Below are 12,439 nucleotides of genomic sequence, written 5' to 3' on the forward strand. Positions count from 1 at the left end.
TTTGTGTGTGTGTGTATGTGTGTGTCCCCGCTGCCACACTTCCAATAGCTGGCCCCTGTCTAGTCTCTGGACGTCTAGTCTTAGGCTATTTGGGGAGGCATTGCCTGAGAATTTACATCCCTCTGGGGCAGCCCTTAACCATTGACTGGTGGGGTGTAAGAAGTGGAAGCTTTGTTTAGGTGCCCTGAGGGCGGGAAGCGGGGGGATTCTGAGGTGCCGCTTACACTGCAGACCCCTCTATGGAATCAGGCTACAGCCACCCTCCATGGGACTTTGCCTGAGATGGCACCTTAGCGTGGCTTCCCTGAGATGTCATCCTTCATAAGTCACTTGCATACGAAGCTGGTCTCAGTGTCTGCTTGGGGAACCTGACCTAAGACAGCCAGTGATACTTTTTCTTTTTGGAATTTTTGAATTTTATTTTCTTTATTTTTTTATACAGCAGGTTCTTATTAGTTATCTATTTTACACATATTAGTGTATATATGTCAATCCCAATCTCCCAATTCATCCCACCACCACCACCACTCCCGCCACTTTCCCCCCTTGGTGTCCATTCTTTTGTTCTCTACATCTGTGTTTCTATTTCTGCCCTGCAAACCAGTTCATCTGTACCGTTTTTCTAGGTTCCATATATATGCGTTAATATATGATATTTGTTTTTCTCTTTCTGACTTACTTCACTCTGTATGACAGTCTCTAGATCCATCCACGTCTCTACAAATGACTCAATTTTGTTCCTTTTTATGGCTGAGTAATATTCCATTGTATATATGTATCACATATTCTTTATCCATTTGTCTGTCGACGGGCATTTAGGTTGCTTCCATGACCTGGCTATTGTAAATAGTGCCGCAGTGGACATTGGGGTGCATGTGTCTTTTTGAATTATGGTTTTCTCTGGGTATATGCCCAGTAGTGGGATTGCTGGGTCATATGGTAATTCTATTTTTAGTTTTTTAAGGAACCTGCATACTGTTCTCCATAGTGGCTGTATCAATTTACATTCCCACCAACAGTGCAAGAGGGTTCCCTTTTCTCCACACCCTCACCAGCATTTGTTGTTTGTAGATTTTCTGATGATGCCCATTCTAACCAGTGTGAGGTGATACCTCATAGTTTTGATTTGCATTTCTCTAATAATTAGTGATGTTGAGCAGCTTTTCATGTGCTTCCTGGCCATCTGTATGTCTTCTTTGGAGAAATGTCTATTTAGGTCTTCTGCCCATTTTTGGATTGGGTTGTTTGTTTGTTTGTTTGTTTTAATTTATTTATTTATTCATTTATTTAATTTTTGGCTGCATTGGGTCTTCGCTGCTGCACGCGGGCTTTCTCTAGTTGCAGTGAGCGGGGGCTACTCTTTGTTGCGGGGTGCAGGCTTCTCATTGTGGTGGCTTCTCTTGTTGCAGAGCACAGGCTCTAGGCATGCGGGCTTCAGTAGTTGTGGCACATGGGCTTCAGTAGTTGTGGCTCGTGTGCTCTAGAGCACAGGCTCAGTAGTTGTGGCTCATGGGCTTAGTTGCTCCTCAGCATGTGGGATCTTCCTGGACCAGGGCTCAAACCCGTGTCCCCTGCATTGGCAGGCAGATTCGTAACCACTGTGCCACCAGGGAAGCCCCTGTTTTTTTTAATATTGAGCTGCATGAGTTGTTGAATATTTTGGAGATTAATCCTCTGTCTGTTGATTCGTTTGCAAATATTTTCTCCCATTCTGAGGGTTGTCTTTTCGTCTTGTTTGTAGTTTCCTTTGCTTTGCAAAATATTTTAAGTTTCATTAGGTTCCATTTGTTTATTTTTGTTTTTATTTCCATTACTCTAGGAGGTGGATCAAAAAAGATCTTGCTGTGACTTATGTCAAAGAGTTTTCTTCCTATGTTTTCCTCTAAGAGTTTTATAGTGTCCGGTCTTACATTTAGGTCTCTAATCCATTTTGAGTTTATTTTTGTGTATGGTGTTCGGGAGTGTTCTAATTTCATTCTTTTACATGTAGCTGTCCAGTTTTCCCAGCACCACTTATTGAAGAGACTGTCTTTTCTCCATTGTATATCCTTGCCTCCTTTGTCATAGATTAGTTGATCATAGGTGCGTGGGTTATCTCTGGGCTTTCTATCCTGTTCCATTGATGTATATTTCTGTTTTTGTGCCAGTACCATATTGTCTTGATTACTGTAGCTTTGTAGTATAGTCTGAAGTCAGGGAGTCTGATTCCTCCAGCTCCGTTTTTTTCCCTCAAGACTGCTTTGGCTATTTGGGGTCTTTTGTGTCTCCATACAAATTTTAAGATTTTTTGTTCTAGTACTGTAAGAAATGCCACTGGTAATTTGATAGGGATTGCATTGAATCTGTAAATTGCTTTGGGTAGTATAGTCATTTTCACAATATTGATTCTTCCAATCCAAGAACATGGTATATCTCTCCATCTGTTTGTGCAGTGATACATTTTTAAAGTAAAATAAAGTTGAAAAAAAAGAGCAGTTTCTATAGGTATACTCAGAAATTTGAGTTAGTCTGTACAGCTTATTAAGTAAAAAATGAAGCCAGACTCACTTCCCTTGACATATCAGTCTGGAGTCACAACTGTAGCAGCAGGGAAATAGGAGGGGGATCCCTGTGCATCATGGGTGCTCATTTTGTGTCCTCTGGACACTGATGCCAGATCCTAAGGAACTTCTATGGGGGCTGGAATCACCTCAGAGAATGGGGAGCAGGCTTCCCTCCGTGCTGCCCTCCCAAGTGCATAGGTGAGTCCAGAGGCCAGAACAGGGGCAGTTCAACCAAAATAACTGTCCTGCTGCACCTGACTCGTGGGCCCCACACCCCAGGTCCACCCAGAGGCCACAGGGAAGGAAGAGGCAGAGTAAAGAGGGCTGAGTGGAGATGGAGTTTGATTTGCCACCCTGAGTGACCACAGAGAGGGTTTCTAGATCTCTCCACCCTCCTGGCAGCTTTGGAGAGAGGAGCGCTCTGTCCTCCCACTGCTAACAGCTGGGGAAGTATGACTGTGGGTTATTCTACACAGCTCAGAGGTCCTGGGAGTTCTGAGAAGCCTCCTAATTCAGGTTCTGCCTTTTGTGGAAAGGCAGAAGGTGGACACCTTGGTTCTTCGAACTAGCTGGGTCACAACTAATGACCACTTGCTCATAGCGTCTAGAGTCTCTGCAGAGCCAGCCTAGGCTTCCTGGAAAGGGCGCCACCTGGTGGTGGGCACTCTAGGGATGGGAGTGCATTCTCTCTCTTGCTCATCTGGGGCACTTGGAGATGGGGACTAAACGGAGGTGGAGGGGTGGAGATTTGCCTCCTGCAGCCTCAGACTTCCCTGGCAAGTCACTGCCTGGGGCACATTTGCTGACTAGCTGTGATTGAGGGCTTCCTGGGGCAGTGGAGCCAGATGCTGGAATTCAAGCCACATCTTCACCGCTGTGGGAACTTAGACAAGCTACTAGACTCTCCAAGCCTCAGTTTCTTATCTGTAAAAGGGAGATCAAAGGACCTGCCTCCCTTGATTCTTTGTAAAGAATGAGAGATTAGGCATTATCTGAGTCTGGGTTCCCCAAAAGCAGATCCTGAGATTCAGATGTAAGTAGTTTATTTTGGAGGTGATCTCAGGAAATACTACTTGGGGAGGATATGAGACAGGTGAGGGGAAGAAAACAGCAAGAGTGATTTATCCAGCAGGCGTTCTGCCACTGGGGCACCGGGTGCTTAGTCCCTCTCAGCATTACCTGGCCTGAGGGGCATAGAGCTGGGGTATTTCCACTGATTCCCATCAGTCTCTGACTATGGGGGAGGTCCTGCTGGGGTGCTTTAATTCCCTAGCACTTCTGGCCTAGTCAGTGCATGCACATAGCAGGCTCCAGCAGCCAGTGTCCTAAGAGTCAGAAATGATGATATTTGGAAGTTGGGCCAATATGTATGGAAATGTTCAGTGTGTGTGTGAGGGGTGAATCGCAAAATCTTCTATATGCATATTTAAAAGTTCTCAGAACAGACTGGGATACTAGTAACATCTCAATAAACAATAGCTCTCAATAATAGTACACATCAGTGACCCAATGTAGCCCACCCCTTCTCCACCAAAGTGAGATATGGCTGACAAACTAGAAGGGGGACAGATAGACTGTGCCATGGGGAGCACAGGTGCCAACAGCCCTACCAGCCGGGGTTTGATGTTCCCCATTTTGTAGATGAGGAAGCTGGGGCTCACAGAGTGTGAGAGCCTCGCCCTGGTCCTGGGTCAGATGACGTCAGTGCTGGTCTCCCGTGGGCAGGTACCGCTGCTCCCACCAGTGCCAGGATTGTAAAGAGTTCATTCTGTGCCTGAATAAAAATGCTCTCTCTCTCTGAGCCCAGCCATGACTGTGCAGAAATGTGTTTCCTTCTGTAAAATGTCAAGGCTGAATCCTTTATGTTCTGCCCTGGGTCTGCGCCCAGGAATGAACTCCATCCAAGCCCCATGGCTGCCTCCAGCCCCTGAGACTCACTGGGAGCCTTGGAATACTAACAAAAGGACTAATTCTCAGTGGTTGGAGAGAGTGAGGGAATGGCCTTATCATTCTTTTCCTGCACCACTTAGGCCTGAGAGAGAAGAAGAGGGAATTGGTGGAAAGAGGAAAAGGCTGGGGGCCTGCTCTCTCCCTCATTTCCAGTTGTGACCACGTGGAATATTGGAGCCTGCCTGCCCATGGGGCCTGCTTCCTGTCCACCGGGAGCCAGAGACCCAGGGTCTCATTGCCAGCATCATAGCCTGGAATAGAGGGCCTGCTCAGCTCTCCTTCCTAAGTGCTGCGGCCACATCTGTCAGTGCTGGTGACAAGGTTCATGTGGTACTAGCAGGAGAGCAGCCTGGGAGTGGGCTGGGCAGGGCTGCCATGGAGAGCATCATGGTGTGGGGGCAAGGAGCTGTTTCCAGGTGACTCCACTGGGCAGAGGACAAAACCCATCTTTAATGGTCAGTTCTTGGTTGGAGCCAGGTAAGCCTTTTTTCTATTATGATTATTTAAAATTTTTTTTATTGTGGTAAAATATGTAATATAAAACTTTCCATTTTAACTATTTTGAAATGTATAATTCAGTGACATTAATTACATTCACAGTGTTTTGAAACTATCCTCATGCTGTTTCCAAAACTTTTTTATCACCCCAAACAGAAGCCCTGTCCCCATTAAGCAACAACTCACCATTCTCTCCTCCTCCCAGTCCTGCAACCACAATTCTACTTTCTGTCTCTATGATTTTGACTACTGTAAGTACCTCATAATACTAGTGGGTATTTGTCCTCTTTTTTTTTTTTTAATTTATTTATTTTTGGCTGCGTTGGGTCTTCGTTGCTGCACGCGGGCTTTCTCTAGTTGCGGCAAGCGGGGGCTACTCTTCGTTGTGGTGCGCAGGCTTCTCTTGTTGCAGAGCACGGGCTCTAGGTACGCGGGCTCAGTAGTTGTGGCACAGTTGTGGCTTAGTTACTCCGCGGCACGTGGGATCCTCCTGGACCAGGGATTGAACCCGTGTCCCCTGCATTGGCCGGCGGATTCTTAACCACTGCGCCACCAGGGAAGTCCCAGTATTTGTAGTTTCTTGACTAGCTTATTTCACTCGGCATAATGTTTTCAAGTTTCATTCATGTTGTGGCATGTGCCAGAATTTCCCTCCTTTTTAAGTGAGATTATCCCATCATCTGTTGACGGAGGCAAGTCTTTCCCTTACATTTCTATCCACTGTGCACTTTAAAAAAAAAAAAAAAAAAAGAACACTTTTGAAAGAAACAAAGAGGGCACCCAGCCCATACGATCCTCTCACAGCACTGGCCTGGCTTGCCTGGCAACCAAAGACACCAGTGGTCACCGACACTCTTCGTTAACACTTCTGAGAACAGCAACTAACTGTTGTAAGAATAACATACACGTTTCAGTCAATTACACATAAGCATGGATTTAATATTTTGGTCCTTGGAAGTGATCAAACTGGGCTGTGTGTTCCATGAGGGCAAGGTCCAGGATCATTTGATCCCCACTCTGTACCCAGGGCTCACTCTGACCTACCTAGCATGTAGTACAGTAGTACTAATGAGTATTTTCTGAATATGGAATGAGACACCTGGTCCACAGGGCTGGAGTGGGTTGCTGCCCTGGAGTAATAATACTGCTAGTACTGTTTGTTGAGCACCGACATGTACCTGGTGCTTAACGCTCACTCTTCCAACAGCCCTGCAAATGTAAGCATCATCATGCCCATTTTACAGACAAGGAAGTTGAGGTTAAGTATTTAACCCAAGGGAGTACAGGGCAGAGCCAGGTCCCAGTTGGAATCTGTGTTCCTGGAAGGGTGTGAAGAGGAAGTAAACACTTCACTGGGTTATCTTTTAAAATCTTTACAACAATACCTATGGAGAGGTACTGATACTATTGCCATTTTACAGACAAGAAAACTGAGGCCTTAAAAGCAGCTAGCAAGTGCCAGGGCCAATATTAGAACCTGACCAGTCTGGCCTCACTGCCCACTGCCTCTGCCCCACTGGACTGGCCCTGTTTCTCACTCCGTTCTGCTGGAGTCACTCAACGAGCTGAAATGTCAAGTATTGCTGGGGCTTCGGCTTCCCTCTGAATGCAACTGGTAGGCTGAAGTGAGTCTGTGGGAATTTTGCCATCTCATCTGGCTAATTAAGTGTGATTTGGGGGCTCCTGAATGATGTGGATGTGAATCATAATAAACACGGGCTCATTCAAACTTAATAACCCCACTAGTCATGCATCTATGTTTAGAAGGGATTTGGGAGCTGCATGAGTTGGGGCTGGGGCATTCCTGGAGGACCCCATGTCTGTTTTTTGCTGCCTTCCTCGTAGGACAAGCACTTATCAACCAGAAGGGAACAATTTGCCGATCAGTTTAAATAAATAAATTTTATAATAACAAACAAACCATTGTGTACGAGATAAATTTTGCATGAATTTTAAAAATAAAGCGTAATATTTTTAAAAATTGCCCCTTGCAAGAGGCAGCATTAGGTAACAACCTCAGCATCCCCAAGGTGGAGGGGCGTTCTGTGGCCAGGAGACTTTTGCAGAAGGGTTTGAGAATTAATTCGCTGCATCATTATACCACCATGCCAGTGCGTCTGGCCGCCAGCTCCTGCCTCTCCTCTGTTGGCCTGCTCTGCTCACTGAGCAAGCAGGCTCTAGTCTGATGCTCAGGGTCAGGCACGCCTGGTACCTGCCCTTGGCGTAGAGGTGGGGTGTGTGGTTCAGTCTGCTGTGTTCCCTGTTGTAATCTACCAGGTAGACAGAAAAGGACATGGAACTTCTAAACGTGGTGCGTAAGGCACCATCACACTTTATGTTGAAGGGTCTATCAACTCAGAGAATCAGAGCTCTGATTCTTTCCATGTCCATGAGATGAACATCTCAGGGAAGGATCAGAAAGAGTTTCCCCATGGCCTTTATTGCTCGTCAAATGCTGTGTGCAAACGCTCCTTTCCACACTCCTTCCATCTCTCTGCCTGATGATGGGACTCCTCAGTCATCTGAACCTGGAGATGGATGGTACAGAGCAGGCATCTGCAAACTATGGCAAAGGACCGTGGGCCTGTTTTTGTATGACCTGTGAGCTAAGAATAGTTTTTACATTTTTAGTGCTTGAAAAAAATCAAAAGAATAATTCATGATGTATGGAATTTAAGCAAAATTCAAATTTTGTATAAATGTATACAAAATTCAAATTTCTGTGTCCATAAATAAAGTTATAAATACATAACTTTATATAACATATATAACTGTAAAATAAATAAATAAATACATAAATAGCCACACCTATTCATTTACATATTTCTTATGGCTGTCTTTGAGCTACAGCAGCAGAACTGCATGGCCCACAAAGCTGAAAATAGTTACTACTTGGCCCTTTACAGAAAAGCTTTGCCAACTTCCAGGTGTCTTTTTTTTTTTTTTTTTTTTTTTGGCTGCATTGGGTCTTCACTGCTGTGCACGGGGGGTGGGGGGGCTGCTCTTCATTGCGGTGCACGGGCTTCTCATTGCAGTGGCTTCTCTTGTTGTGGAGCACGGGCTTCAGTAGTTGTGATTCATGGGCTTAGTTGCTCCGCAGCATGTGGGATCTTCCCGGACCAGGGATCGAACCCTCCCCTGCATTGGCAGGCAGATTCTTAACCACAGTGCCGCCAGGGAAGTTCCCTTCTGGGTGTTTTGCTCAGAGCCGCCCACAGGGATCCTGTAGGGGGATAGTCACGATGACCCAGGAGCAATGTCTAGGGCAAGCTGTCTCTCCTCCCTCAGCAGAGTGTGTGTGCTGCTCCCAAATTCAGCTTCCCATGACGTTGGTGGCTTCTTCCCCAGGACATGACCTCACCATTCCCAAGTCTACAGGTTCTAGGTAGCCAGCTCTCCCGGGACTCTCCTGGATATCTTGCACCCAAACTCAGAGTCTTATATGGTGCATGGAAGAATGGCCTTGTTCCCCATGAGACACATATTTTTTAGTCTGGCACCAAAGATTCTGATTTTAAAAAATAAGACAATTTCCCTAACTGACCACTTAATTTTTAATTTGGAAAAACATGCTAAAAATATACTTCTGGTTATCCTAAGTGAAAATAAGCCTGCTTAGATCTAAATCTTCTAAATATGGTCTACATGGGGGAAAAAAAAGAAAAGAAAGAAAAAAAGGATGCAGGTGTTGAATGAATTCACATTTGTTTGTTTGTTTGTTTTAAAATAACTTCCAGCAGAGAGTTACTGAACCGAGTAAACCTTAGCGAAGGGGGTGTGGATTCAAAGGAGGGGTGTGGGCTTTGTGACATTTTCCTGTGTCTGAGCCGTGAAAGTTATTCAGCCTCCCAGAGCCTGAGTCTGTCCATAAATATTTAAAATAGTGAAAACATAGCCTCCCTCGTAAGACTGCTGTGAGGATTTGGAAGGTCAAGTTCCTGGCATGTAGTAGGTGCACAACCCATGTTAATTTCTCCTGTTCCTTGCCTTGTGCAGCCGCCTTAGAGTATGATACCGAGTGTTAACTCACAAAGTCAAAGAAGTCATTTTTTTTAATGTGAAAAATTTCTCATTTTTTGTTTGCTTCATTGGCTTGAAAAACCTTTATTCCATGGCTCTGGCCATTTGAATACAGGAAAAGTAAAAATCATAATTTTATAGATTATTAGACCCACACAAGCAGCCAGTGTAGACAGTCCAGTGGTAAAAACCACTCTGATATCTTAAAACCCCTCTTCTCTAATTTGTACTATGCTTTTCCCCTGCAAGTCACCCAGAAAAATGAGTGGGCACAATGGTACAATGGTACAATGAAGAAATGCTTGAGGGGTGTGTCTTTGTAGCTGGTGTGGTCTGACTAGCCTGGAAGATGGGGAGGGGAAGCCAGAACACGAAACTGCAGGCCTGGAAGGACCAAGGCCTCGTCTTGTCCAACAACCTTGTTCTGTAGGTGAGGAAACCGAGACCAAACAGCTCATTAATGGCAAGGCCAGAACCCTAAGCAGGTGGCCCAGTGCCCTGTCGCATTACTACCAGTCTGCTGGCAGACTTGGGGATGCTAATACTGTGTCTAATGCTGATGCTAATACTGTGGGACCTCCCTTATAATGCAGGTATCTGGGAGCCAGGGCTTTGAACACAGAGGCGAATGGCAGGGACTTCAGACTTCATCAGGAAGGGCCAGCACGCTAGAGCTGGCTGCACCACAGTTGGCACAAGTGCAGGACACCCAGAGGCAAGGCCAGCTAGCCAGACATCACCTGAGACAGGCCAAAGGCCTGGAGGTCAGCTGGCGAGTGGGACGGGGAGTTTAAAGTTCACCTGGTGCCTTTCAGCTTCACTACCCACTCGCCACTACTGGGAACAAGACTCAAGAGCAAGGTGAGGTCTGCAGTGAATCCTGTGGGTGTCCCACCCCAGACCGCCTTTTCAGGCCTGCACACCCATCCCCCAGCTGCTGGGGGTGTGGTTGCTAATATCTCCCAGTTGCCTCTTTCTATGGAGAAGTGGGCCAAGCTAAATGGGAGCTGCCAGGGAGGTGTTGCAGCCCGTACCCCCAGACTTTGGCCAACGACAAATGGGAGGACAAAGGACCAGCCCTTTGCATCAAGTGGAGAGAGGGTACAACTCTGTGGTGCAATTCCTGCTCGAGAGCCCCCGTGGGATCAGGCTGAAGCTGACTCCAGCTGAGACCACATCCTTGCTTTGCTCCTTCCCTGCCCCATCCTGATTCCTCCACTCCCTTCCTCCTGAGAGCACCCTTCAATCAATCCCTTGTATGAATCTTTACATCTCAAGCTCCGCTTCCAGGAACCCCAGTCCTAGAAAAGATCCCTCCTACAAAGCCTTAATATGGTCCATTTATTGTGAGTGGTGCTGAATACATTTTGACCCAGTAATGGTTCTTGTCCTTGGCTGATTCCCCCACCTCTGGCCCCAGCTCTCTCCTTTCTCTGGGTAGGTTCTGTCTTCAGTCCCTGCCCCCGACAGCAGAGGCATCTGAGTGCAGCTGTTACTTGGCCATGTGGAGTGGTGACTCCAGATGGAGTCAGCTTTGGGGGCAGCATTATACAGGAGCAATATCCTTCTTGCTTATTGAATCTCAGAATTCATTTCACACCAAAGACATCAAACAAACCCAGACAATACAAGGCAGCTCCATGGTTATGACTGGAGGAGATGAATTGCATTGTTCATCCTCTAAAGTTGTGTTCTGTTCCTTATCAGCCTCGTCTGAAACCTCAGACTCGAGAGTAAAGATGTTTCTCCAGGCGGAGTGGAAAGTTTGGTCTGCTTTGATATGTGTCGGAGATGATAGACTTGGGATGGGAAAGATAGAAGACCTCCCCAGCCCACTCGCTGCCAACAATCTCCATCAAGCCTTTGGCCCTCAGATAGGTTTCAATATCCTGTGCAGCTGACCTCTGACCCACATCAGGAATACAGCCTTTATATACCCGCTGCCCAGAGAAGCCCTCTATCACCTTCTGCAGAGGGAGGGACCCCCAAAGAGCCCCTGAGTTGAGACAGCAGAGTGGCCTCTGAGAAGCAGGTGCCTGCTGGGGTTAAAATATGTAGAATATATGCATGAACATTTGTCGATAAATATTAGCCACGGTCACTGGGGGTGCTGGGGTTGTTGCCCCCATTGATTCCTTTATCTTATGGAGGGTGTTTTCTCAGTTTTCTATGGTGTAGCACTTGTATAATAAAGAAAAGTTTTCAAAACAGGTACAGAACAATTCCATTTTTAATATAAATAACTACTCACAGACACGTATACATGTGTAAGAATAGACTGGAAGTATATTCACCAAAATGCTGGCAGGGCTTATTTTTGGGTAGTAGGAAGATGAGTTCTCTTTTCCTTCTTTTTTATGTGTCCTCATTTCTAATACTTCTACAATGGATAGATAGTATCCGTGTTCAACAAGAGCATAAGGATGATGCTCTGCAGCAGATTGTCCTTTCTGAGCAGCGTTAACCACCACGGGGACATGGTGACAACCTGGAGCTGGCACTGTGGGATGTGCCTCTCAGGCTGGGTGAGACGCAATTTGGAACTCAGTGATTCAAGCCTTCCAGGGCCAAAAGAGAAGACTGTTTCAGGGCAGAGGAGAGAGTTGATGGGGCTGTCCACTCAGGGGCAGCTCTTTATTTTTTGATTTTTTTTGGCTGCGCCACACAGCTCGTGGGATCTTAGTTCCCTGACCAGGGATTGAACCTGCATCCTTGGCAGTGAAAGCGCAGACTCCTAACCACTGATTCGCCAGGGAAGTCCCCCAGGGGTAGCTCTTACAAGAGGGAGGCCAGCAGAATCTGTTCCCAACTGTTGTCCCCATGTGCTCCTGCCAATGCCCATCCCGTTGTAGGTCCCCCAGATGGCCTTCCTATGGCCCATTCTTCACCTGCTTCAGGCTATGGCTCCAGGTCAACCACTCCATTTTAATGTCCTTTGTGCCTTTATGTGGGGTCTTTTATTGTGTGTGAGGGAAAGGGGAGGGCAGGATGAGGTGGGGAATAATCTTTATGTTCTTAAATCTGTTTTATTTTTTTAATCTTTTATTAAAGTATAGTTGATTTACAAGGTTGTGTTAATTTCTGCTGTACAGCAGTGATTCAGTTGTACATATATCTACATCCTTTTTTATATTCTTTTCCATTATGGTTTGTCACAGGATACTGAATATAGTTTCCCGTGCTATACAGGAGGACCTTGTTGTTTATCCATTCTATATATACTAATTTGCATCTGCTAACTCCAAACTCCCACTCCATCCCTCCCCCACCCCTCTTCCCCCTTGGCAACCAAAAGTCTGTTCTCTACGTCTGTGAGTCTGTTTCTCCTTCATAGATAAGTTCACTTGTGTCATATTTTAGATTCTACATATAAGTGATATCATATGGTATTTCTCTCTTTCTGACATGTTTTTGATGATTTTTTTAAA

General features: G+C 46.0%; 1 protein-coding gene across 1 annotated transcript in view; it reads right to left on the minus strand.

The window, feature by feature from the left end:
* The window catches only part of LOC309638721 (uncharacterized protein), a gene marked incomplete at its 5' end in the record, with an annotated part of 364,111 nt that overhangs the window by 44,463 nt on the left and 307,209 nt on the right, over positions 1 to 12,439 (minus strand). The gene's annotated exons all lie outside the window — the stretch shown is intronic.

This window comes from Balaenoptera physalus, assembly GCF_965194825.1.
Source record: "Balaenoptera physalus genome assembly, chromosome: 11".
Classification (NCBI taxonomy): domain Eukaryota; kingdom Metazoa; phylum Chordata; class Mammalia; order Artiodactyla; family Balaenopteridae; genus Balaenoptera; species Balaenoptera physalus.